At 47.4% G+C, this 26,276-nt stretch overlaps 1 protein-coding gene across 2 annotated transcripts in view; it reads right to left on the reverse strand.

Moving 5' to 3' along the window:
• Window positions 1-26,059, reverse strand: part of PCNX4 (pecanex 4) — a 241,290-nt gene extending 215,231 nt beyond the window's left edge. For both annotated transcript variants that reach the window (XM_063947762.1, XM_063947761.1), the window contains exon 1: window positions 25,920-26,059. The gene's annotated coding sequence lies outside the window, so the exon portion shown is untranslated. The remainder of the gene's footprint in view (window positions 1-25,919) is intronic.
• Between the last annotated feature and the right edge of the window lie 217 nt (window positions 26,060-26,276).

Below are 26,276 nucleotides of genomic sequence, written 5' to 3' on the forward strand. Positions count from 1 at the left end.
TCCCCCCTCCAATGGTACAAGTAGAAAAATTGTCTTATGGGTACTGTGTGCGCGTGCGCCAAAAAATGGGTGTGGCCAAATGCGTGATGCACATTGCCCCACAGTGCCAGATAAACATTGCCTCACTGTGCCAGATACACATTGCCCCTCAGTGCCAGATATACATTGCCTCACAGTGCCAGATACACAAATGCCCCCACTGTGTCAGATATACATTGCCCCCCAGTGCCAGATACATAAATGACCCCACAGTGCAGATATGCCCACAGTGCCAGATACACAAATGCCCCCAGTGCAGATACACATGTCCCCCAGTGCCAGATATGCCCCCAGTGCCAGATACACATGTCCCCCCAGTGCCAGATATGCCCCCAGTGCCAGATACACATGTCCCCACAGTGCCAGATATACCCCCAGTGCCAGATACAGAAATGCCCCCACAGTGCCAGATATGCTCCCAGTGTCAGATATGCTCCCAGTGCCAGATACACATGACCCCCCAGTGCCAGATATGCCCCCAGTGCCAGATACACATGTCCCCACAGTGCCAGATATGTCTCCAGTGCCAGATACACATGTCCCCCTCAGTGCCAGATATGCCCCCAGTGCCAGATATGCCCCCAGTGCCAGGTACACATGTCCCCCCAGTGCCAGATATGCCCCCAGTGCCAGATACACATGTCCCAGTCAGTGCCAGATATGCCCCCAGTGCCAGGTACACATGTCCCCCCAGTGCCAGATATGCCCCCAGTGCCAGATACACGTCCCCCCAGTGCCAGATATGCCCCCAGTGCCAGGTACACATGTCCCCCCAGTGCCAGATATGCCCCCAGTGCCAGGTACACATGTCCCCCCAGTGCCAGATATGCCCCCAGTGCCAGATATGCCCCCAGTGCCAGGTACACATGTCCCCCCAGTGCCAGATATGCCCCCAGTGCCAGGTATACATGTCCCCCCAGTGCCAGATATGCCCCCAGTGCCAGATATGCCCCCAGTGCCAGGTACACATGCCCTTCCACCTTCCCCTGCTGCTCACCGCTGCTATCCTGTGTGTGAGGGGAGGAGAGCGTAGCGTGCGCCTCTCCCATCCTTCAGTCTCCGGCGGCGGTGCGGGTGTCTACCTTCAATTCAGCGCCGATACGTGAGCCAATCAAAGCTCGCGGTCCGGCAGCCAATCAGGAGCCGTGGCTGCCGGTCCGGGAGCTGATTGGCTCACAGGCCAGAGCTGAATTGAAGGGAGACACTGAGGGGCAGGACTCGGAGAGGCGCACGCTGCGCTCCCCTCCCCTCAAGCAGCAGCAGAAGGGGGGAGGGAGCGGCGGCCCGTCGGCGGTGGGTACGGCGTACCCGCGGCTAAATTCTTATGGGTACTCACCCGTACCCGCCCACTTGCACCACTGCCCCCCCTTCCTATGGCCACATCACTACCCCCTACAAAGCCACAATCCATGGCCACGCATAGACCCTCTTATTGGAGAGCTCTATGCTAAGGTTTAAAAACAGCAGTCAACGCAGGTTGGGTCGGACAAGCACAGCAGTCAGCGCAGGTTGAGACAGAAAGGCACAGCAGTCAGCGCAGGTTGAGACAGAAAGGCACAGCAGTCAGCGCAGGTTGAGACAGAAAGGCACAGCAGTCAGCGCAGGTTAGGACAGACAGGCACAGCAATCAGCACAGGTTGGGACAGACAGGCACAGCAGTTAGAGCAGGTTGGGACAGACAGCCACAGCAGTCAGCGCAGGTTGAGACAGAAAGGCACATCAGTCAGCGCAGGTTTGGACATGCAATCCTGTACATGAAATGGCCACCGCAATACAGGCACTCCCATGAAACTCCACTGGGACAGCTGAAGAGGATCTGCTTCCTGCCTCCCACCACAATTTGGTTGCCAGGCAGCAAAATCTAGGGGCCATGGCGACCTAGCCCCTGGGATTTGTCAAGACCTGAGTTAAGCAGAGGGTTAAAATATATAGGGAAAAAATAAGAATTTACTTACCGATAATTCTATTTCTCGTAGTCCGTAGTGGATGCTGGGGACTCCGTCAGGACCATGGGGAATAGCGGGCTCCGCAGGAGACAGGGCACATCTAAAAAGCTTTTTAGGTCACATGGTGTGTACTGGCTCCTCCCCCTATGACCCTCCTCCAAGCCTCAGTTAGGTACTGTGCCCGGACGAGCGTACACAATAAGGAAGGATCTTGAATCCCGGGTAAGACTCATACCAGCCACACCAATCACACCGTACAACTTGTGATCTGAACCCAGTTAACAGTATGATAACAAAACGAAGTAGCCTCTGAAAAGATGGCTCACAACAATAGTAATAACCCGATTTTTGTAACAATAACTATGTACAAGCATTGCAGACAATCCGCACTTGGGATGGGCGCCCAGCATCCACTACGGACTACGAGAAATAGAATTATCGGTAAGTAAATTCTTATTTTCTCTAACGTCCTAGTGGATGCTGGGGACTCCGTCAGGACCATGGGGATTATACCAAAGCTCCCAAACGGGCGGGAGAGTGCGGATGACTCTGCAGCACCGAATGAGAGAACTCCAGGTCCTCTTTAGCCAGAGTATCAAATTTGTAAAATTTTACAAACGTGTTCTCCCCTGACCACGTAGCTGCTCGGCAAAGTTATAATGCCGAGACTCCTCGGGCAGCCGCCCCGGAATGATGCCACCTTCCTTGTGGAATGGGCATCTACATATTTCGGCTGTGGCAGGCCTGCCACAGAATGTGCAAGCTGAATTGTACTACAAATCTAGCGTGCAATAGACTGCTTAGAAGCAGGAGCACCCAGCTTGTTGGGTGCATACAATATAAACAGCAAGTCAGACTTTCTGACTCCAGCCGTCCTAACTATATATATATATATATATATATATATATATATTTTTAGGGCCCTGACAACGTCTAGTAACTTGGAGTCCTCCAAGTCCCCAGTAGCCGCAGGCACCACAATAGGTTGTTTCAGGTGAAAAACGCTGACACCCCTTTAGGAAGAAACTGGAGACGAGTCCCAGTTCTGCCCTGTTCAAATGGAAAGTTTTAATATGGGCTTTTGTAAAACAAAGCCGCCCATTCTGACAATCGCCTGGCCGAGGCCAGGGCTAACAACATGGTCACTTTCCATGTGAGATATTGGTCAACAGCATGGTTACTTTCCATGTGAAATATTTCAAATCCACCGATTTGAGCGGTTCAAACCAATATGATTTTAAGGAATCCCAACACTATGTTGAGATCTCACGGTGCCCCTAGAGGCACAAAAGAACTGTGTATGCAATACACCCTTTACAATCTGGACTTCAGGAACTGAAGTCAAATTTTTTTTTTCTGGAAGAAAATCTACAGGGCCGAAATTTAAATCTTAATGAACCCCAATTTGAGGCTCAAAACACTCCTGTTTTCAGGAAGTGCAGAATCGACCTAGTTGAATTTCCTTCGTGGAGCCTTTCTGGCCTTACCCACGCAACACATTTTCACCACATGTGGTGATGACGTTATGCGGTCACCTCCTTCCTGGCTTTGACCAAGGTAGGTATGACCTCTTATGGAATGCCTTTTTCCCTTCAGGATCCGGTATTCAACCGCCATGCCGTCAAACGCAGCCGCGGTAATTCTTGGAAAAGACATGGTACTTGCTGAAGCAAGTCCCTTCTTAGCTCCCCAGGCCCTTAGTCCTCTGTGAGCATCTCTTGAAGCTCCGGGTACCAAGTCCCTCTTGGCCCATCCGGAGCCACTAGTATAGTTCATACTCCTCTATGTCTTATAATTCTCAATACCTTGGTTATGAGAAACAGAGGAGGGAACACATACACTGACTGGTACACCCACGGTGTTACCAGAACATCCACAGCTATCGCCTGAAGGTCTCATGACCTGGCGGAATACCTGTCCCGTTTTTCGGGCGGGATGCCATCATGTCCACCTTTGGTCTTTGCCAACGGTCCACAATCATGCTGAAAAACTTCCCTATGAAGTTTCCACTCTCCCGGGTGGAGGTCATGCCTGCTGAGGAAGTCTGCTTCCCAGTCGTCCACTCCCGGAAAGAAACACTGCTGACAGTGCTATCACATGATTTTCCGCCTAGCGAAAAATCCTTGCAGTTTTGTCACTGCCCTCTTGCTTCTTGTGCCGCCCTTTCTGTTTACGTGGGCGACTGCCGTGATGTTATCCCACTGGATCAATACCGGCTGACCTTGAAGCAGAGGTCTTGCTAAGTTTAGAGCCTTATAAATTTGCTCTAAGCTTATTTATGCAGAGAGAATTCTCCAGACTTAATCACACTTCCCTGGAAATTTTTTCCCTGTGTGACTGTTCTCCAGCCTCTCAGGCTGGCCTCCGTGGTCACCGGCATCCAATCCTGAATGCCAAATCTGCGGCCCTCTAGAAGATGAGCACTCTGTAATCACCACAGGAGAGACACCCTTGTCCTTGGATATAGGGTTATCCGCTGATGCATCTGAGGATGCGATCCGGACCATGTGTCCAGCAGATCCCACCGAAGAGTTCTTGCGGGAAATCTGCCGAATGGAATTGCTTCGTAATAAGCCACCATTTTTACCAGGACTGCGAGTGAGCCCCCTGCGTACTGAAACTCTTGAGATGACCCCCTACCGCACCTGAGTCCGCTTGTACGGCCCCAGCGTTATGCTGCGGACTTGGCAGAAGCTGTGAGGGGCTTCTGTTCCTGGGAATGGGCTGCTTGCTGCAGTCTTCTTCCCTTTCCTCTACCCCTGGGCAGATATGACTGGCCTTTGCCCGCCTGCCCGTATGGGGACGAAAGGACTGAGACTGAAAAGACTGTGTCCTTTTTTTTGCCGATATGTGATTCGGGGTAACAAAAGGTGGATTTTTCAGCTGTTGCCATGGCCACCAGGTCCGATGGACCGCCCCTTTATACGGCAATACTTCCACATGCCGTCTGGAATCTGCCTCACCTGACCACTGTCGTGTCTTTGTCTGGCAGATATGTACATCACATTTACTCTTGATGCCAGAATGTAAATATCCCTCTGCGCATCACGCATATATAGAAATGCATCCTTAAAATGCTCTATAGTCAATAAAATCTTGTCCCTGTCAAGGGTATCAAAATTTTCAGTCAGGAAATCCGACCAAGCCCCCTCAGCGCTGCAGATCCAGGCTGAGGCGATTGCTGGTCGTAGTATAACACCAGTATGTGTGTATATACTGTCATGATATTTTTCAGCTTCCTATCAGCTGGCTTCTTGAGGGCGGCCGTATCTAGAGACGGTAACGCCCTGTTTTTATAAGCGTGTGAGCGCCTTATCCACCCTAAGGTGTGTTTCCCAACTCGCCCTTACTTCTGGCGGGAAAGGGTATACCGCCCATAACTTTCTATCGGAGGAACCCCACGTATCATCACACACTTCATTTAATTTATCTGATTCAGGCAAAACTACAAGTAGTTTATTCACACCCTACAAAATACCCTTATTTGTGGTACTTGTAGTATCAGAAATATGTAACAGCTCCTTCATTGCCCTTAACATGTAACTCGTGGCCCTAAAGGAAAATTACGTATGTTTCTTCACCGTCGACACTGGGGTCAGTGTCCATGTCTGTGTCTGTCGACCGACTGAGGTAAATGGGCGTTTTTACAAGCCCCTGACGGTGTCTGAGACGCCTGGACCGGTACTAATTTGTCCGCCGGCCATCTCATGTCGTCAACCGTCTTGCAGCGTGTTGACATTATCACGTAATTCCATAAGTAGACCATCCATTCCGGTGTCGACTCCCTAGAGAGTGACATCAACATTACAGGCAATTTGCTCCGCCTCCTCACCAACATTTTCCTCATACATGTCGACACACACGTACCGACATACAGCACACACACAGGGAATGCTCTGATAGAGGACAGGACCCACTAGCCCTTTGGGGAGACAGAGGGAGAGTTTGCCAGCACACACCAAAAGCGCTATAATGTATATAACAACCCTAGAAGGTGTTGTTTCTATATATGCGCTCTTAATATATAATTATATCGCCAATTTATGCCCCCCTTCTCTTTTAACCCTGTTTCTGTAGTGCAGTGCAGGGGAGAGTGGGAGCCTTCCTCACCAGCAGAGCTGATCAGGAAAATGGCGCCGTGTGCTGAGGAGAATAAGCTCCGCCCCCTTTTCGGCGGGTTTTTCCTCCCGATTTTTTAATAACTGGCCTGGGTTAAAATACATACATATAGCCTTAATGGCTATATGTGATGTATTTATTTGCCAAATAGGTATTTATATTGCTGCCCAGGGCGCCCCCAGCAGCGCCCTGCACCCTCCGTGACCGTGTCAGTGAGCCGTGTGACAACAATGGCGCACAGCTGCAGTGCTGTGCGCTACCTCTCTGAAGACTGTGAAGTCTTCTGCCGCCTGTTTCCGGACCTCCGTTCCGCCGTCTTTCTTCAGCGTCTGTAAGGGGGATCGGCGGCGCGGCTCCGGGACGAACCCCAGGCTGACCTGTGTTCCGACTCCCTCTGGAGCTCAGTGTCCAGTAGCCTAAGACTTCAATCCTCCTGCACGCAGGTGAGTTGCAAGTCTCTCCCCTAAGTCCCTCGTTGCAGTGATCCTGTCGCCAGCAGGAATCACTAATTAGAAACCTAAAAAAAAACTTTACTAAACAGCTCCTTAAGAGAGCCATCCAGTTTGCACCCTTCTCGGACGGGCACAAAAACCTAACTGAGGCTTGGAGGAGGGTCATAGGGGGAGGAGCCAGTACACACCATGTGACCTAAAAAGCTTTTTAGATGTGCCCTGTCTCCTGCGGAGCCCGCTATTCCCCATGGTCCTGACGGAGTCCCCAGCATCCACTAGGACGTTAGAGAAAAGAAGTCTGTTCTTCTACTAGGGAAATACTGTAAGCAGTACATGCTCTCTGCTGTGCCTTTCTGTGTTCTTTCACTCTTTATCAGAGTGCTGTGTTATGCAGACAGCCACAGCAGTGAGGCCATTTACAGTCCTTCCTCTTCCATCCATTTTGCTAAGGATAGAAATTGTGTTCTAATTTCAGAGGTGGGCAAGGAGCAGAGAACTACATTGTTACATGCACTCTGTTGCATTCTGTATACAAGGGGACGATTTATGGTACTGCAGGGTGCACTGAAAAAGGCAGGGATCTTTTTCACATTTCAAAAATGGGCAGGGTGCAGCACCATACTGAAACAGCATAGAATGAACACTAAGATGCATGCACAGGAGAAAAAAAACCTCCATTGCATCCAACACTGGCAGTGCGTGCAAACCCTAAATGTGTATTAGTTCTCCAGGATCTCGTGACGGGATCCGGTCTGAAGATCGACAGTGTCTAGGTCGACAATGTTTAGGTCGACCACTATAGGTCAACAGTCACTAGGTCGACATGGATGGAAGGTCGACAGGGTTTCTAGATCGACATGTGCTAGGTCGACAGGTCTAAAGGTCGACATGAGTTTTTCTTTTTTTTTTTTTCTTTTTTTGAATTTTTTCATACTTAACGATCCACGTGGACTACGATTGGAACGGTAAAGTGTGCCGAGCGAAGCGGTAGCGGAGCGAAGGCACCATGCCCGAAGCATGGCGAGCCATGCGAGGGGACGCGGTGCACTAATTTGGGATCCCGGTCACTCTACGAAGAAAACGACACCAAAAAAAAAAATATCCTCATGTCGACCTTTAGACCTGTCGACCTAGCAGATGTCAACCTAGAAACCCTGTCGACCTTCCATCCATGTCGACCTAGTGACTGTCGACCTATAGTGGTCGACCTAAACATTGTCGACCTAGACACTGTCGATTTGATGAACCACACCCCTCGTGACATTAATGCTGAGACAGCCACATTGTAGACTGAATCAATACAGATGAAAATGCGTTGTAGAATTTGGATGGCAAGCTCCAATGTGATACTGTTTTATGTCTTATACGAGAGGTGTGCAAATAAATTTCCGGATGTACAAAAAGTATTATATTCACAAACAAAGTGAACATTACATTTTTTCAAAGTATTCGCCAAAGAAGTCTATGCAAAGTTGCATGGTCTCAAAGCCCTTGGTGAAGCAGCTGGACCAGTCCGAAGCGGGTATGCCTTCTACGTACTGTATGAAGGACTCACCTGCAGCTTCCAGTGACTCAAAACAAATCCCACTCATCTTGCACTTGATTTGTGAGAATGTAAAGGAGTCACAGAGTGCCAGGTTTGGACTGTACAGCGGATGATTAAGCTCCTGGATGTGTTCATGGCCCAGAAATAGTTTCCAGCACTTGCAACAGGCATTGGTTGGCGTACCAGCTTGCAGCGACGGTGCGCTGCTGCACGAGTGGTATGGTAGTTACGTGACCATTCTTGCAAAAAAAACAGCCACTATCTGCTTGGCAATGCTGCGCTCACGTCGGAACTTCTCTGGCGGCACACCACCAACTGGGGTCCACTAGGCTGACTGTTGTTTGGTCTCGGGATCGAAACTGTAGATTCAGGATTCATTTCCACTGATGATCTCCCAGAGTTTGAGCGACTGCCATCAAACCTGGCCAGCATGTTGTGGTACCAAGTCACTTTAGCCTCCTTTTGCTCGAGTCAGCTTATGCCACACCTATTGTTCAGAAAACTTGCTCAGGCCATGCTTTTCGTGGAGTGTCAAGCTGATGGATGCCAATGAGATGGCTATCTTCACTAACTGGGCCATGGTCACCCTGGTGTCCACCTCAACTTTGGCCCACACGGCAACATTGTCCTCAGTGATGGTGGTCACAGGTCGGCCGCAACACTTGTCTTCCAGGTACCGTCTTTGACACCGAAACTCTGCAAAACCACTCAAACACAGTGGTTCCCGTGCTTCCTCCCCAAAAGCAGCTCACATTCAGTCAAAATTCTCCTGTCGCAGACTACTCTTGTAGTCGTAGAAGATCATGACTCTCCAGTGGTCTCTGTTGAGCTCCATAAAGAGTTTGTGATGGAAGTGAACATGCTGACTTTTCCAGTGTGTAGTACTGACGTTTCACAAGAACTTTAGTCAGAGATTACAGTTCACAACCAGACAGTCAGATTGTGTCTACTATACCTATACACTGAACATCCGGAAACTTATTGCACACCCCTCGTATATTACTTGCCTTCACTGCTAGAATGACTAGGGACACTCACAAATTTTGAGGTGTCTCCCTGGACTACCTGGAGAATAGGACACCCTCATGGATCCTGCTTTTCTTTTTATGAAGTGCACAGTCCCTTGGTTATATAATTAGCATAATCAGGACCCACCTCTGCTGTAGAAGGATGAGATTCTTGTAATCACACACTAGTGGGCGGGGCCTGATGATCAAATCACAGCATCATGGCATTAGTGCTCGATGACATGACTTGCATGATTATGATTATCCTGGGAGGAGGGGGTGGGGGAGGTTAAAAAAAAAAGTTGGAAAGTACAGTATGTTCTCACTATATATAAAAGAAAGTAATAACACTAGTAATGCAGAACTATTCAACAGGAACAAATGACATAATTGGGCCACAAAGTGTACACTAGTTCCCAAAGAATTGACAGGCTGCATTCAGCCATCAAAAAGGCATTCTCCATTGTGAAAAATGCGGTTACATGCTTAGGAGCATATTCAATTGTGCACAAAAAAATTGTGGCTCTCGCAACCAATTTTGAATTATCACAGACAAGGCTGTGTTAACAGCATTGCAGGCCCTGGTCAAAGCAATGCACTGGGGCCCCTAACCAATCATTCATGGAAACCAATTTAAAAAAACCATAACATACCCCTCCTGCAGTCATACAGTGATTGGCTGTTAGCACTCTGATTTGTGGATAACTCCAGTCATCCACCAATCAGCATTCTGACAGCCAATCAATGTCTACTTGCAGGCTGGGAGGCAGGTAGAGAATGGTATTTAATAAAAAACAAAACAAAATGGTCACAATTTTTTTTGCTGCCAAAATCCAGCGAAAGAGAATAAAAAAAGATGCAGCCACGAAACACCAGGCACTCACTGTTATGTTCTTTCTGCAGCTTGCTGCACACTGCCGACTGACATGGGGACATACACCTAACAGGTCATGCACACACTGGCTGACAGCATCTCTTACACTCCTTGGGTCACATACACTGACAGGGGTTCTCAAACACACACACACATAACAAGCAATCTCACACACAATGCAGAAGAAGACCAGCATTTCCGTGGAAGCGGAGGAGGACAGCGCTGCAGAAGGGAAGTAATTGTGGGCTACTTAATCTAACTGGAAACTTCCAATTACTTAATTTGTCATTAGTACAGTATCCTAGGGGTCCAGAGCAAGTCCCTACAATTTTTCCTTAAAATAACAATTTAAGGGAAAATTAGACTTGCTTTTGAGCTGCAATTCTATAGAAATCACTGTGACTCATTTTTTCTTATTCAATTGAATAGGAAAAATCTTGCGCTGCATGGATTTTCTATATTTCACCCCCAATTAAATATGTCCATTAATGTTGCATAAAACCAGCCATGTGCTTGTACTAATCTACTGGAAGTATAGTGATAGCTTCCCCATCCTCTGAATGTGTGTTCACAACAAGTCCTTTTACAGAAAATAAGATTTTACTTACCGGTAAATCTATTTCTCGTAGTCCGTAGTGGATGCTGGGGACTCCGTAAGGACCATGGGGATAGACGGGCTCCGCAGGAGAGATGGGCACTTTAAGAAAGAATTAAGGTTCTGGTGTGCACTGGCTCCTCCCTCTATGCCCCTCCTCCAGACCTCAGTTAGAGAAACTGTGCCCAGAAGAGCTGACAGTAAAGGAAAGGATTTTGGTAATCCAGGGCAAGATTCATACCAGCCACACCAATCACACCTTATAACATGTGATAACAACCAGTTAACAGTATGACAAATAACAGAGCATCAGGTCAAACCCTGATGCAACCATAACTTAACCCTTATTGAAGTAATAACTATATACAAGTATTGCAGAAGAAGTCCGCACTTGGGACGGGCGCCCAGCATCCACTACGGACTACGAGAAATAGATTTACCGGTAAGTAAAATCTTATTTTCTCTAACGTCCTAGTGGATGCTGGGGACTCCGTAAGGACCATGGGGATTATACCAAAGCTCCCAAACGGGCGGGAGAGTGCGGATGACTCTGCAGCACCGACTGAGCAAACACAAGGTCCTCCTCAGCCAGGGTATCAAACTTGTAGAACTTTGCAAAAGTGTTTGAACCTGACCAAGTAGCCGCTCGGCAAAGCTATAATGCCTAGTGGAATGGGCCTTAACTGATTTTGGCAGCGGCAATCCAGCCGCAGAATGAGCCTGCTGAATCGTGTTACAGATCCAGCGAGCAATAGTTTGCTTTGAAGCAGGAGCACCAAGCTTGTTGGAAGCATACAGGATAAACAAAGACTCTGTTTTCCTGACCCTAGCCGTTCTGGCTACATAAACCTTCAAAGCCCTGACCACATCAAGTAACTCGGAATCCTCCAAGTCAGTAGTAGCCACAGGCACCACAATAGGTTGGTTTATATGAAAGGATGAAACCACTTTCGGCAGAAATTGTGGACGGGTCCGCAATTCTGCTCTATCCCCATGGAAAACCAGATAGGGGATTTTATGCGACAAAGCCGCCAACTCTGACACATGCCTAGCCGAAGCCAAGGCTAATAGCATGACCACCTTCCACGTGAGATATTTCAACTCCACCGTTTTGAGTGGTTCAAACCAGTGGGATCTCAGGAAACTCAACACCACGTTAAGATCCCAAGGTGCCGAAATCTGGACCTTAATGGAACCCAATTTTAGGCCCAAATTCACTCCGGACTGTAGGAAGTGAAGGAAACGGCCCAGTTGGAATTCCTCCGTAGGAGCATTCCTGGTCTCACACCAAGCAACATATTTTTCGCCATATACGGTGATAATGTTGAGCTGTCACGTCCTTCCTAGCCTTTATCAGCGTAGGAATTACCTCATCCGGAATGCCTTTCTCTGCTAGGAACCGGCGTTCAACCGCCATGCCGTCAAACGCAGCCGCGGTAAGTCTTGGAACAGACAGGGCCCCTGTTGCAACAAGTCCTATCTTAGAGGAAGAGGCCACGGGTCCTCTGTGAGCATTTCTTGCAGATCTGGATACCAAGTCCTTCGTGGCCATTCTGGAACAATGAGTATTGTTCTCACTCCTCTTTTTCTTATTATCCTCAGCACCTTGGGTATGAGAGGAAGAGGAGGAAATACATAGACCGACTGGAACACCCACGGTGTCACCAGGGCATCTACAGCTATCGCCTGAGGGTCTAATGACCTGGCGCAATACCTCTGTAGCTTTTTGTTGAGGCGGGATGCCATCATGTCCACCTGTGGCAGTTCCCACCGACTTGTAAACTGTGCGAAGACTTCCTGATGAAGTCCCCACTCTCCCGGGTGGAGGTCGTGTCTGCTGAGGAAGTCTGCTTCCCAGTTGTCCACTCCCGGGACGAACACTGCTGACAGTGCGCTTACGTGATTCTCCGCCCAGCGAAGAATTCTGGTGGCATCCGCCATCGCCACTCTGCTCCTTGTGCCGCCTTGGCGGTTTACATGAGCCACTGCGGTGATGTTGTCGGACTGAATCAGAACCGGTTGGTCGCGAAGCAGGGTCTCCGCTTGACGTAGGGCGTTATATATGGCCCTTAGTTCCAGGATGTTGATGTGAAGGCAAGTCTCTTGACTTGACCACAGACCTTGGAAATTTCTTCCCTGTGTGACTGCACCCCAACCTCGGAGGCTTGCGGCCGTGGTCACCACGACCCAGTCCTGAATGCCGAATCTGCGGCCCTCGAGAAGGTGAGCGCTCTGCAGCCACCACAGGAGTGACACCCTGGCCCTGGGGGATAGGGTGATTAACCGATGCATCTGAAGATGTGATCCGGACCACTTGTCCAGTAAGTCCCATTGAAAAGTCCTTGCATGGAACCTGCCGAAGGGAATGGCCTCGTATGATGCCACCATCTTTCCCAGGACACGAGTGCAGTGATGCACTGACACCTGTTTTGGTTTTAAAAGGTTCCTGACCAGTATCATGAGTTCCTGAGCTTTCTCCATCGGGAGATAAACCCTTTTCTGGTCTGTGTCTAGAATCATGCCCAGGAAAGGCAGACGAGTCGTAGGAACCAACTGGGACTTTGGAATATTTAGAATCCAGCCGTGTTGCCGTAACACTTCCAGAGAAAGTGCTACGCTGATCAGCAACTGCTCTCTTGATCTCGCTTTTATGAGGAGATCGTCCAAGTATGGGATAATTGTGACTCCTTGCTTCCGCAGGAGTACCATCATTTCCGCCATTACCTTGGTAAATATTCTCGGTGCCGTGGAGAGACCAAACGGCAACGTCTGAAATTGGTAATGGCAATCCTGTACCACAAATCTGAGGTACGCCTGATGAGGTGGATAAATGGGGACATGAAGGTATGCATCCTTTATGTCCAGAGACACCATAAAATCCCCCCCTTCCAGGCTTGCGATGACCGCTCTCTGCCATTCCATCTTGAACTTGAACCTTTTCAGGTATATGTTCAGGGATTTTAAATTCAATATGGGTCTGACCGAACCGTCCGGTTTCGGGACTACAAACATGGTCGAATAATAACCCCTTCCTTGTTGAAGGAGGGGAACCTTGACCACCACCTGTTGAAGATACAATTTGTGAATTGCAGTTAACACTATTTCCCTCTCGTGGGGGGAAGCTGGCAGGACCGATTTGAGGTATCGGTGAGGGGGCATCTCCTCGAATTCCAGCTTGTAATCCTGAGACACAATATCTATTGCCCAGGGATCCAACTTGGAGATAACCCACTTGTGGCTGAAATTTCGAAGACGTGCCCCCACCGGGCCTAGCTCCGCCTGTGGAGCCCCAGCGTCATGCGGTGGATTTTGTAGAGGTCGGGGAGGACTTCTGTTCCTGGGAACTAGCTGTGTTGTGCAGCTTCTTTCCTCTGCTCCTGCCTCTGGCAAGAAAGAACGCACCTCGGACTTTCTTGTTTTTCTGTGATCTAAAGGACTGCATTTGATAATACGGTGCTTTTAGAGGCTGTGAGGAAACATATGGCAAAAAATTTGACTTTCCAGCAGTAGCTGTGGAGACCAGGTCCGAGAGACCCTCTCCAAACAATTCCTCACCCTTGTAAGGTAAAACCTCCATATGCCTTTTTGAGTCTGCATCACCTGTCCATTGCCGAGTCCACAGGACCCTTCTGGCAGAAATTGACATAGCATTTATTCTAGACTAATGTCTCTTTGAGCATCTCTCATATATAGGACAGCGTCTTTAATATGCCCCAAGGTCAACAATATAGTATCCTTGTCTAAGGTATCAATTTCCTCAGACACGGTATCCGTCCATGCTGCTACAGCACTACACACCCAGGCCGACGCGATCGCCGGCCTCAGTAAGGTACCTGAATGTGTATAAATGGACTTCAGGGTAACCTCCTGTTTGCGATCCGCAGCATCTTTGAGGGTAGCCGTATCCTGTGACGGCAGGGCTACCTTCTTGGATAAGCGTGTTAAAGCTTTGTCCACCTTAGGGGAGGATTCCCAGCGTAACCTGTCCGTTGGCGGGAAAGGATACGCCATAAGAATCCTTTTTGAAATCTGCAGTTTTTTATCTGGAGATTCCCAAGCCTTTTCACATTTAGCTCGTGTGAGGGGGGGAAAGGTTACCTCCGGCTTATTTTCCCCATACATATGTACCCTCTTGTCAGGGACTGGGGTTTCCTCTGTGATGTGCAACACGTCCTTAATTGCTATAATCATATAACGGATGGACTTAGCCAATTTTGGCTGTAACTTTGCATCATCGTAATCGACACTGGAGTCAGAATCCATGTCGGTATCTGTGTCAACAATTTGGGATAGTGGGCGCTTCTGACCCCCTGACGGCCTCTGCGACATAGGATCAGGCACGGGTTGGGACCCTGACTGTCCTGAGGCTTCAGCTTTTTCTAACCTTTTATGCAAGGAATTAACTTTATCATTTAAAACCTTCCACATATCCATCCAATCAGGTGTCGGCGCCGTCGGCGGAGACACCACATTAATTTGCTCCCGCTCTGCTTCCACATAGCCTTCCTCATCAGACATGTCGACACAAGCATACCGACACACCACACACACAGGGAATGCCCTTTTTGAAGACAGTTCCCCCACAAGGCCCTTAGGAGAGACAGAGAGAGAGTATGCCAGCACACACCCCAGCGCTATAAACCCAGGAATAACACAGTAACTTAATGTTAACCCAGTAGCTACTGTTTATATATTGTTTTTTGCGCCTAATTATGTGCCCCCCCTCTCTTTTTACCCTCTTCTACCGTGTATCTGCAGGGGAGAGCCTGGGGAGCTTCCTCTCAGCGGAGCTGTGGAGAAGAAATGGCGCTGGTGAGTGCTGAGGAAGAAGCTCTGCCCCCTCGGCGGCGGGTTTCTGTCCCGCTTAAATATGCAATGTTTGGCGGGGGCTCATACATATATACAGTGCCCAGCTGTATATATGTTTAACTTTTGCCAAAAGAGGTCCCAAATGCTGCCCAGGGCGCCCCCCCCTGCGCTCTGCACCCTTACAGTGACCGGAGTATGTGAGGTGTGTGGGAGCAATGGCGCACAGCTGCAGTGCTGTGCGTTACCTCAGTGAAGAACGGAGTCTTCTGCCGCCTGTGAAGTCTTCTTTGCTTCTCATACTCACCCGGCTTCTGTCTTCCGGCTCTGCGAGGGGGACGGCAGCGCGGCTCTGGGATCGGACGGCGAGGGTGAGATCCTGCGTACGATCCCTCTGGAGCTAATGGTGTCCAGTAGCCTAAGAAGCAGGACCTAGCTTCAGAGAGTAGGGCTGCTTCTCTCCCCTCAGTCCCACGATGCAGGGAGTCTGTTGCCAGCAGAGCTCCCTGAAAATAAAAAACCTAACAAAATACTTTCTCTCAGCAAACTCAGGAGAGCTCACTGAAAAGCACCCAGCTCGTCTGGGCACAGTATCAAACCGAGGTCTGGAGGAGGGGCATGGAGGGAGGAGCCAGTGCACACCAGAACCTAAATTCTTTCTTAAAGTGCCCATGTCTCCTGCGGAGCCCGTCTATCCCCATGGTCCTTACGGAGTCCCCAGCATCCACTAGGACGTTAGAGAAATGGGGGTATCTGCATATCACATAAAATACAGGTTGAGTATCCCATATCCAAATATTCCGAAATACGGAATATTCCGAAATACGGACTTTTTTGAATGAGACTGAGATAGTGAAACCTTTGTTTTTTGATGGCTCAATGTACACAAACTTTGTTTAATACACAAAGTTATTAAAAATATTGTATTAAATGACCTTCAGGCTGTGTGTATAAGGTGTATATGAAACATAAATGAATTGTGTGAATGTACACACACTTTGTTTAATGCACAAAGGTATAAAAAATATTCTCTAAAATGACCATCAGGCTGTGTGTATAAGGTGTATATGAAACATAAATGCATTCTGTGCTTAGATTTAGGTCCCATCACCATGATATCTCATTATAGTATGCAATTATTCCAAAATACGGAAAAATCCGATATCCAAAATACGTCTGGTCCCAAGCATTTTGGATAAGGGATACTCAACCTGTATAGCCCATCACTAACTCAATTCCTCCTACACCACCTTACCCCCATATACTCAGTCTATAGCTCTGCTAGTTTCTCTCTTATCATGCCTACCTTGGTGTGTGTCTCCCGCTGTCCCCCCATTCCATCTGTTGTCCTTTCTTTTTCTCTAAATTTACTCCCATAACCCACTGTCTCTGCTAGTGGCTGCAAATCAGAGGCTGTGTGGACAAACAGGAGCACAACCATGTCCGCCAACACATATCTAAACCAATGGATTACAGGCAAGCACTATTTTCTTATTTTAAGACCTGGAGGTGCTGATGTGAAAAAAAGATGAGACTCCACGGTAGTGGTTCCCAAACTTTTTTGAATCACGGTACCCCTAAGCCAAAGGTTTCTTATTGAGAAATTTGGAAAGAGATATTAAATTAAGTCAATTGTGTTTAGATGTCATCCTTAGGTTCAACTGAGTGGTGAGGGACAAAATGTACTTCTATTTGTCCACTTATTTTATGACTGTCAGCCATCAGCACTGGTTTTGCCTATTACATTGACCACAAAGCAGTATTAATGATACTAGGAGTCCTTTTTATCATATTATAAAAAAATTTCAATGTGGCGTGGATATGATAACGACTAAATTTACAAAGAGCTGGAAGTAGGGTGATAATTGTGTTCGAGCAGCCCATAGGCGTTAGCTACTGAGGACAAGCCCCAGAGTGCATTGCATTCCAGAGCTTGCTAAATCTCTCACTATAGCAGCCCCCATAGAAACCTTTAAGTTGGGTACACACCTATATAATCACTGCCCGTTTTATTGTATACAGTAGGTGCATGTGCAGTGCCGATGCAAGAGTGTCAGCTTATAACGCTCAGTAACGATCGGGAAGTCACATCTGTTTGTGCTGTTTAGTATTTGTCCCACAGAAGCCCGTACACATATATACAATTCATGTCAGTAATGTATAAGTGTGTGCAGGTGTCAGCAGGTCAAGCTGGGAACACACTGCTCTGCTGATCGGGATCCCTTTAGGTTCAACTACTGCAAACGGAAATGGGGTAGCCGTAGCAGATATCTTCAATATATTTAGCTGGTAACACCTGAAAACATATGTTTTAGGGGAAACTTCCTGCAAACTTACTTTGATAAATATTCCATTATGTCCTATATATGCTTGCACAATCATGAAAAATGACAAGTCATTTAGGTAGAACATATACATAAAGGAGTCAGTCTTAAGCCAGGTACACACTAGGCGATTTCAGCCTAAAAAATTAAACAATGAAAGTAGTTATCGTTTATTTTTAGGCTTATATGGTCCAGTGTGTATGGGGGCGATATTGATGATTGATGCACGCTCCCGCACATCGTTAAGAGATCACCAATATTGAGCTGATATGCAGCTCAACCTGTCAAAACGTTCAGTGTGTACGTGCTATATCATTGAATGCTATAACATTCAACAATATAGAAGTTATGGTAAGAACTTACCGTTGATAACATAATTTCTCTTATGTCCACAGGTATCCACAGGATAACATTGGGATATGCCGGAGCGACAGAAGAAATGGCACCAAACGGTCACGTGCTTTCTGGCCTCCCAGGATGCATTGGGGCTTCACCATATAATCCCGCCCACTGACTCAGTCAAATCAGTTCTTTCCACAGCGATTTAGGCAGGAGCATCAGGTAGAAACCTATTCAGGCGATAAGAACACACATGCACACCCTTCCATACAAGAGGGAAGAGGTTTAGTGATTGTAAAGATCCTCCAATCAGGTGTGTCAGGGTGGGACCCCTGTGGATACCTGTGGACATAAGAGAAATCACGTTATCAACGGTAAGTTCTTACCATAACGTCTATTTCTCTGGCTGGGTCCACAGGTTATCCACAGGATAACATTGGGATTCCCAAAGCCAGTTTTAGTGGTGGGGACGCTCCTGATTACTCAGGAGAACCTTTCACCCGAATTCTGCGTCATGAGAGGCAAAAGAATCCAAGGCATAATGTCTGATGAATGTGTTAATGGAAGACCATGTGGCTGCCTTACAAATCTGTTCTTCTGAAGCACCATGTTGTGCTGCCCATGAAGGACCTACCTTACGTGTAGAGTGCGCAGAGACATTAGCCGGAGTAGGGAGACCTGCACGAGAATAAGCTTCTGAAATTACCATTTGGAGCCATCTTGCCAGCGTCTGTTTACTAGCAGGCCATCCTCTTCTATGAAATCCGTAGAGGATGAAGAGAGAATCTGTTTTTCTGATGGCACTAGTACGATCTATGTTGATTCTTAATGCTCGGACCACGTCCAGCGACGCTTCTCCCGCAGAAAGTCCCTATACCTGAAAAGCTGGGACTACAATCTCTTCGTTAAGGTGAAACTTTGAAACCACCTTCGGAAGATAACCAGATCTAGTTCTGAGAACTGCTTTATCTGGAAAAAAACTTAGGAAAGGAGACTTACACAACAGTGCTCCTAAATCTGACACTCTTCTAGCTGACACCATTGCCAGTAGAAAGAGTACTTTAGCCGTTAACCATTTAAGATCTGCTCTCTTAAGTGGTTCAAACGGAGGTCCCTGAAGGAATGTAAGAACTAGATTCAAATCCCAGGGAGCTGCAGGAGGAACAAATGGAGGTTGAATATGTACAACTCCCTGAAAGAAAGTACGCACATCCTGTAAGTCAGCAATCTTTCTCTGAAACCATACAGTAAATGCTGATACTTGAACTCTCAAGGAAGCTACCTTCAATCCTTTATCCAATCCTGCTTGAAGAAAATCCAAAATCCCGGATACTTTAAAAGATCTTGGATTCAAACTTTTTCACTACACCAATGAATATAAGCTTATAATATATATATATAATATATATTCGATGATAAACATGAGCTGAAGGTTTTCTTGCTCTAAGCATAGTTTGAATTACTTGTTTTGAAAATCCTCTAGCTTCTAGGATAGAGGATTCAACAGCCACGCCGTCAAAGACAGACGATCCAGATGGCTGTGACAACAAGGACCCTGCATTAGCAGATCTGGACGTTGAGGGAGCAGTATCGGTGCTTCCACGGACATCCTTAGTAGATCTGTATACCAATGCCTTCTTGGCCAAGCTGGAGCTATCAGAATTATGGCTCCCTTTGTTTGCTTTATTTTCCTCACTACTCTGGGTAACAGAGAGATTGGAGGGAACAGATATGCCAGATGAAACTTCCATTTTACTGACAGTGCGTCTACAAGGACCGCTCCGGGGTCCTTTGTTCTTGATCCGTACCTCGGAACTTTGTTGTTTAAACGAGACGCCATGAGGTCTATCTCTGGTAGGCCCCATCTGTTCACCATAGTCTGAAACACTTCTGGGTGTAATGCCCATTCGGTTTCCTGAATGGTGTGTCGACTGAGAAAATCCGCTTCCCAGTTCAGTACACCTGGAACAAACACTGCTGACAATGCTGGAAGATGGAGCTCTGCCCATCTTAGTATGGGAGTTACTTCCTCCATCAATCTTTTGCTGTGAGTTCCTCCCTGATGATTGAGGTACGCTACCGCGTATGCATTGTCTGAGCAGATCTTGACTGGTCTTCCTTGCAGACTGTCCTTTGCCTGAACTAGAGCCATATAAATGGCCTTTATTTCCAACAGATTTATTGGCAGACTACTTTCCCTTATGGTCCATTTTCCCTGGAACCAAAGGCTTTCGAGTACCGCCCTCCAGCCCTGAAGACTGGCATCTGTTGTCAGGACTTGCCATTCTTTTATCCAAAAGGGTCTCCACTTGTTTAAATGGTCCCTCTGTAGCCACCAAGCTAGAGACCTTCTTACGTTTACCGGAAACTTTATCATCTGTCTTTTTATTGTCTGATGATTTCCGTTCCATTTGGTCAGAATGAGGTGCTGTAGCGGTCTGGAGTGGAATTGCGCATATTCCACCATGTCGAAGGTTGACACCATCAGACCCAACAGTCGCATTGCTGCATGGACTGACATTGTCTGAGTGTGCAACGCTTCCTGAGTCATGACCTGCACCTTGGCTATCTTTATCTCTGGTAAGAAAATTCTCTGTAGACCTGAATCCAAAATGGCCCCCAAATGAACCATCTGCTGTGACGGATTCAGAGACGACTTTTCCCAATTTATGAGCCACCCGTGTCTTTGTAGATAAACTACTGTCTGCTGAAGATGGCTCAAAAGTAATTCCTGCGAATGTGCTAGGATTAACAGGTCATCGAGGTATGGAAATATTCTTATCCCCTGCTTGCGGAGATAAGCTGCCATAACCACCATAATTTTGGTAAACACCCTGGGTGCTGTTGCTAGCCCGAAGGGTAAGGCTTGGAACTGAAAATGTTGCTGGAGGATGGCAAACCTGAGGTAACATTGATGAGACCTTGTTATAGGCACATGTAGGTAAGCATCCTGTATATCCAGAGATACCATGTAATATCCTGGTTCCATAGCCAACATTATGGAGCGTAACGTCTCCATGTGGAACCTTGGAATCCAAATGTATTTGTTTAACATTTTGAGATTGAGAATTGGTCGGAATGACCCATTTGGTTTCCGAATCAAAAATAGATTGGAGTAAAAACCCTGACCCCGTTGTGATGGGGGTACCGGGACAATCACACCCGACTGAAGCAATTTCTGAACTGCTTCTTGCAGGGCATTGGCCTTCGACTCTATACGAGACGGGCTGGTGCAAAAAAATCTTTGAGGAGGCTGCCTCCTGAATGGGAACCCATAACCCCGAGATACCACCTTCTGCACCCAAGCATCTGTCATCGACTGTTGCCATATGTGTGCAAAATGAAGGAGTCAACCCCCAACCCTCGAATCCTCCAGGCGGAGGCCCGTCTCTTCAGGCTGATGGTTTCTGTTCAGGCTTGGAAGCTGGCTTTCTACTAGCCTATTGCTTCCTACACCTGGCTGATCTATTGAACTGGGGTTGCTTAGACTCCTCTTTAGCCTTTGCTTTGCCTTGCCATCGAAATGGCCGAAGCTTTGAACCCCTAGTCTTAGGGTTATAACTAGCCGGAAATCTGACCTTTTTGGATTCAGCTTCCGATTCTAGAATATCTGACAATTGTTTCCCAAACAATATATTGCCAATGAAAGGCAATGCTTCCAACTCTTTCTTGGATTCTGCATCTGCTTTCCAAGTGCGTAGCCAAACTGCTCTACGAGCGGCTACTGTCAAGGCTGATGCTTAGAAGCAATCGTACCCATATCAATTGCTGCTTCGTCCAAATATTGGGCAGCTTGTCTTAAACGGCCTAAATGATACTCCTGCTCCCTATTAGGAGGGGAGAGGCCATTCTCTAGTTCCTCTATCCATTCTCCCATTGCCTTTGCCATCCAGGCTGAAGCCATAGCAGGCCTTACCACTGCTCATGAGAGAAAAAATATATTTTTCAAGAAGCTATCTACCCTTCTTTCTGTGACATCATTTAATGAGGTAAAAGACAATGGCAAAGCAGATTTATGCACAAGTCGCAGTACATGTGCATCTACTTTAGGAGGAACTTCTCTTTTTGAACAATCCGCAGCTGGAAATGGATAATAAGAATCCCATTTCTTCGGAATCTTATATTTCTTACTGGGCGCCGCTCAAGATTCTTCCATCATTTCCGTCACATCCTCTGACGGAATTCAGTCTTAACTGTTTTTGTTCGTTTAAACACAGGTGCTTTAGATTCTGACACTGTTTTGGCTGATTCCTCCAAAGAGAGAATAACCCTCATAGCATCAATAAGCTGAAACTCTGCGACTAATCATCATACGGAGTATCATCATCTGTTGTATCATCTTGTGTAGTCTGCAACATAGACATATCTGTCTTAGTCTTACCTGTACCTTGGTTACCAGCCTGGTTACTTGTAGAAGCTACTGGAACCAAACTATAGGAAGGGAGCTGCATGTATGGGTTAATGGCGTAACCTATCCCCTGGGATGGAACTGCCGGAGTTAATCTGTCCGCTATTGAGGACAAAGTCTGTGTGAACATACTCCATGGTGGTTCTACTGGTTGTTGAACCAATTCCTGTTTTTCACTTTGCTGAAAAGCAAAACAGTTTGCACATAACCCCTCATAAGTGACCAGCTGGCCTATTCCAATTAACCCTGTTTTACAAGATAAACATGTTAAGGATGTAGGAGTGCCTGATAAATTCTCCTCGTCACTTTTGCCGCTCACAGACATGGTAATAATCTGTTTTTATGACTACACAATTTGTGACTGAAAATCACCTATATATATATAGAAGTGAGATTAATCTGACCACAACCGTGCACCTGAATTGAGATTCAGTACAGAACTGACAACATATAAAAGTCAGCACACATACTAGCAGTCAGTCACATGTTAAAACATTAAACATTGTCATATGAGAATATAATCACCATCATAATAACTTACAAGTAGGAAAATTGTATTTCTGTTTTTAACTGTTTTTTTTCAAACATAACACGCAGAAACAACAGTAATATATAGGTCTCATATGCAATAGGTACCAAAATTAACAATTCATACTAACAAGTAGAGAGAATTTTAGTACTGTATACCCTTCCTCCATAGAGCGGGATACAGGGAGACTCACCACACTTCCATATCCATCAATACGCTCGCAAGATGCTGAGTGGATTCAGACGCTACTGGTGTACACTGCCGCTCCGATAACTGATGAGAGACACGGACGCTCACTAACGGACACAGACGCTCAGTGAATGCTACGTGTATGCAGACGCTACGGCCTGCGACTCGGTCCAGGCGGCAATCTCTAGTGTACACAACCGCAGAGTCTAAGCTGCGACCGAGTACCCTCGTGGTAGCGTATGAGCCGGAAGTGAGGTCATTCAGTTCATGGACGGGAGACGCGCGGAAACTGGTCATGAACTTGGGGGAGGGGAGGCCAGGAGAGCGTCTAATTCCCCCTGTTGACTTAAACTCTAAGGATCGCGGCCTCAACCTAGTCCTGGTGCCTATGATCCCTAAAGCATAGCGCCGTCGCACCTAAGAGTGGTCGGCGCATCAACACACTGTTTGTAGTCTCCTCCAATACAGTGTAGCTGTGTCCAGAACCCCTAGTAAGAGGAAATCCATTGACTTACCTTCTCCCCATGCTCCGGCCACAGCCTGGTTATGTCTGCTGGACCTGCTAGAATCATCCGACACAGACGCCCGTCGAGACAGCACTAGAGTTGTTGGAGCGACTCTTTCTAATATGCGTTTAAGACGCTGTTAAGAAAAGTCGCTCAAAAAAAAACATAGTAAGACTATAAAAATAAAACAATAAAAGCTTCAGGCTGCTTTAACAGCAGCCCAGTGACTATGGTCTGGCTCCTGCCGCACCAAACAAAAAACTGATTTGACTGAGTCAGTGGGCGGGATTATATGGTGAAGGCCAGAAAGCTCGTGACCGTTTGGTGCCATTTCCGCTGTCGCTGCGGCATATCCCAATGTTATCCTGTGGATAACCTGTGGACCCAGCCAGAGAAATAGTCATTCATCGCCGGCATTTCAGCATCACCTAGTGTGTACACGGCTTTGGCCCTCATTCCGAGTTGTTCGCTCGCTAGCTGCTTTTAGCAGCATTGCACACACTAAGCCGCCGCCCTCTGGGAGTGTATCTTAGCACAGCAAAATTGCGAACGAAAGATTCGCAGAATTGCGAATAGAAATTTCTTAGCAGTTTCTGAGTAGCTCCAGACTTACTCAGCCATTGCGATCAGTTCAGTCAGTTTTGTTCCTGGTTTGACGTCACAAACACACCCAGCGTTCGCCCAGACACTCCCCCGTTTCTTCAGACACTCCCGCGTTTTTCCCAGAAATGCCAGCGTTTTTTCGCACACGCCCAGAAAACGGACAGTTTCCGCCCAGAAACACCCACTTCCTGTCAATCACAGTACGATCACCAGAACGATGAAAAATCCTCGTTATGCCGTGAGTAAAATACCTAACTATTGAGTAAAATAACTAAGCGCATGCGCTCTGCGAACCTTGCGCATGCGCAGTTAGCGGATAATCGCAGTATAGCGAAAATCGACAACGAGCGAACAACTCGGAATGACCACCTTTATTAGGTGCAAGTTGCTGTTGCAACAACATGGAAATGCCAGCAATGGCACCACAACTTGCCTACCTTCTAGTTGTACAGTAAACAGCCGACCAACGGCTAATAAGCCTGACCATAAAGAACAATCGCAGCTGTAATGTGTAGGCCAGAGGTTCCCAAACTGTGTGCCGTGGCTCCCTGGGGTGCCTCGGGACACTTGCAGGGGGGCCCTGGGTTGGTCGTCCAGGACCAATTCAAATTATTCATGGTCAATATAATAGGCAAAACCAGTGCTGGTGGCTGCCAGTCATAAAATATGTGGCCAAACAGGAGCAAATCTTGTCCCTCACCACACAACTGACCCTAAGGATGACATATAAACGCGATCTACTTAATGTAATATTTCTTACTAAACTTCTCAATAAGAAATTTTTGGCCTAGGGGTGCCGTGAAATAAAATTCTGATACTCTAGGGCGCCATGATTCAAAAAAGTTTGGAAACCACTGGTGTAGGCAGGTTTAATGCACTGTTACAACATTTAGGATACAGATGTTTGGCTTAAGTCAGTGTAATTTGGCCTTCCCCATGCACGACCACATAGATACAGTTGTAACATAAAGCTAAGTAACAAGACAATATTGTGGGATGTACAGTAGATATGTGACCGGCGGTCTCCCACAATACCGGCACCTATATCCCGCCCCCTCACCGTCTCTACGGTCAGCATGCCGACCACAGGAACAGTGTCATATAGGAACCTAATGATGATTCTCTCTCACACTAGAGTGAATGTTTACTCCCCTGCTTCCTCCTGCCCTTGGGTACCAGAAACAAACCAAATGGCTGACACTTATCAGGATACAATGTGTGCACTTGTATGTTTGGTGTATGGCAATATAAAAGAGAATAAACATGAAGAATATAGCTGAGGAGGCAACAGCAACGAATACAACAATAAATCAGTGTTGTGAGTTACAAGCTCCACTGAGCACTGTCTCACATAGAATCACATCAGGTCAGGTCTGCATTAGGGGGACACACTTTACATGGTGAATGCAGAATTAATGTATAATGCCTCATCATACGCTGTCTCGGTCTCCCAGGAGACTGTGCACGACAATACGTTGCAGGCTCTTCTGGCATGCATAAGGTTAAACGAGGATAGTCATGGCGGCCTGACCTGGCACTGTGGCTGGTGCCCCCTCCTTCCCTGTACAGGTATTATTTAGGCCTCAGCATCGGAACCCCGTCCTTCCCCCCTGTCCCCTCATCCTGGCTGCACTCACCCGCCCCCCTCATCTAGCGGCCCGAGGCGCTCATCAGGCTGCTCCCAGCCCCGGTGGTGCGGACATAGGATGCATTTGGTCTTCACCACCTCCTCCTCCTCCCGATCCCCCATCCGAGGTGGGGAAGAGCGCGCCCCCGCGAGGAGAGCAGGAGCGCGCCCTTGCGTCTGAGAGGAGCGCGGGAGTGCGCATAACTGTGCTTTAATCCAGACACAGGCAGAGGCAAACTCCATTGCACAAAACAGAGCAGATACTGTATAACGCTGCTTCCCTCCGTTAGCAGAGATCATAAATGAGCTTATGCGCGGAATACAGTCACACCCATAGTTGCCAGTTCAGCTTATAACAAGCAAAATT

The sequence above is a fragment of the Pseudophryne corroboree genome, chromosome 12 (genome assembly GCF_028390025.1).
Source record: "Pseudophryne corroboree isolate aPseCor3 chromosome 12, aPseCor3.hap2, whole genome shotgun sequence".
Classification (NCBI taxonomy): domain Eukaryota; kingdom Metazoa; phylum Chordata; class Amphibia; order Anura; family Myobatrachidae; genus Pseudophryne; species Pseudophryne corroboree.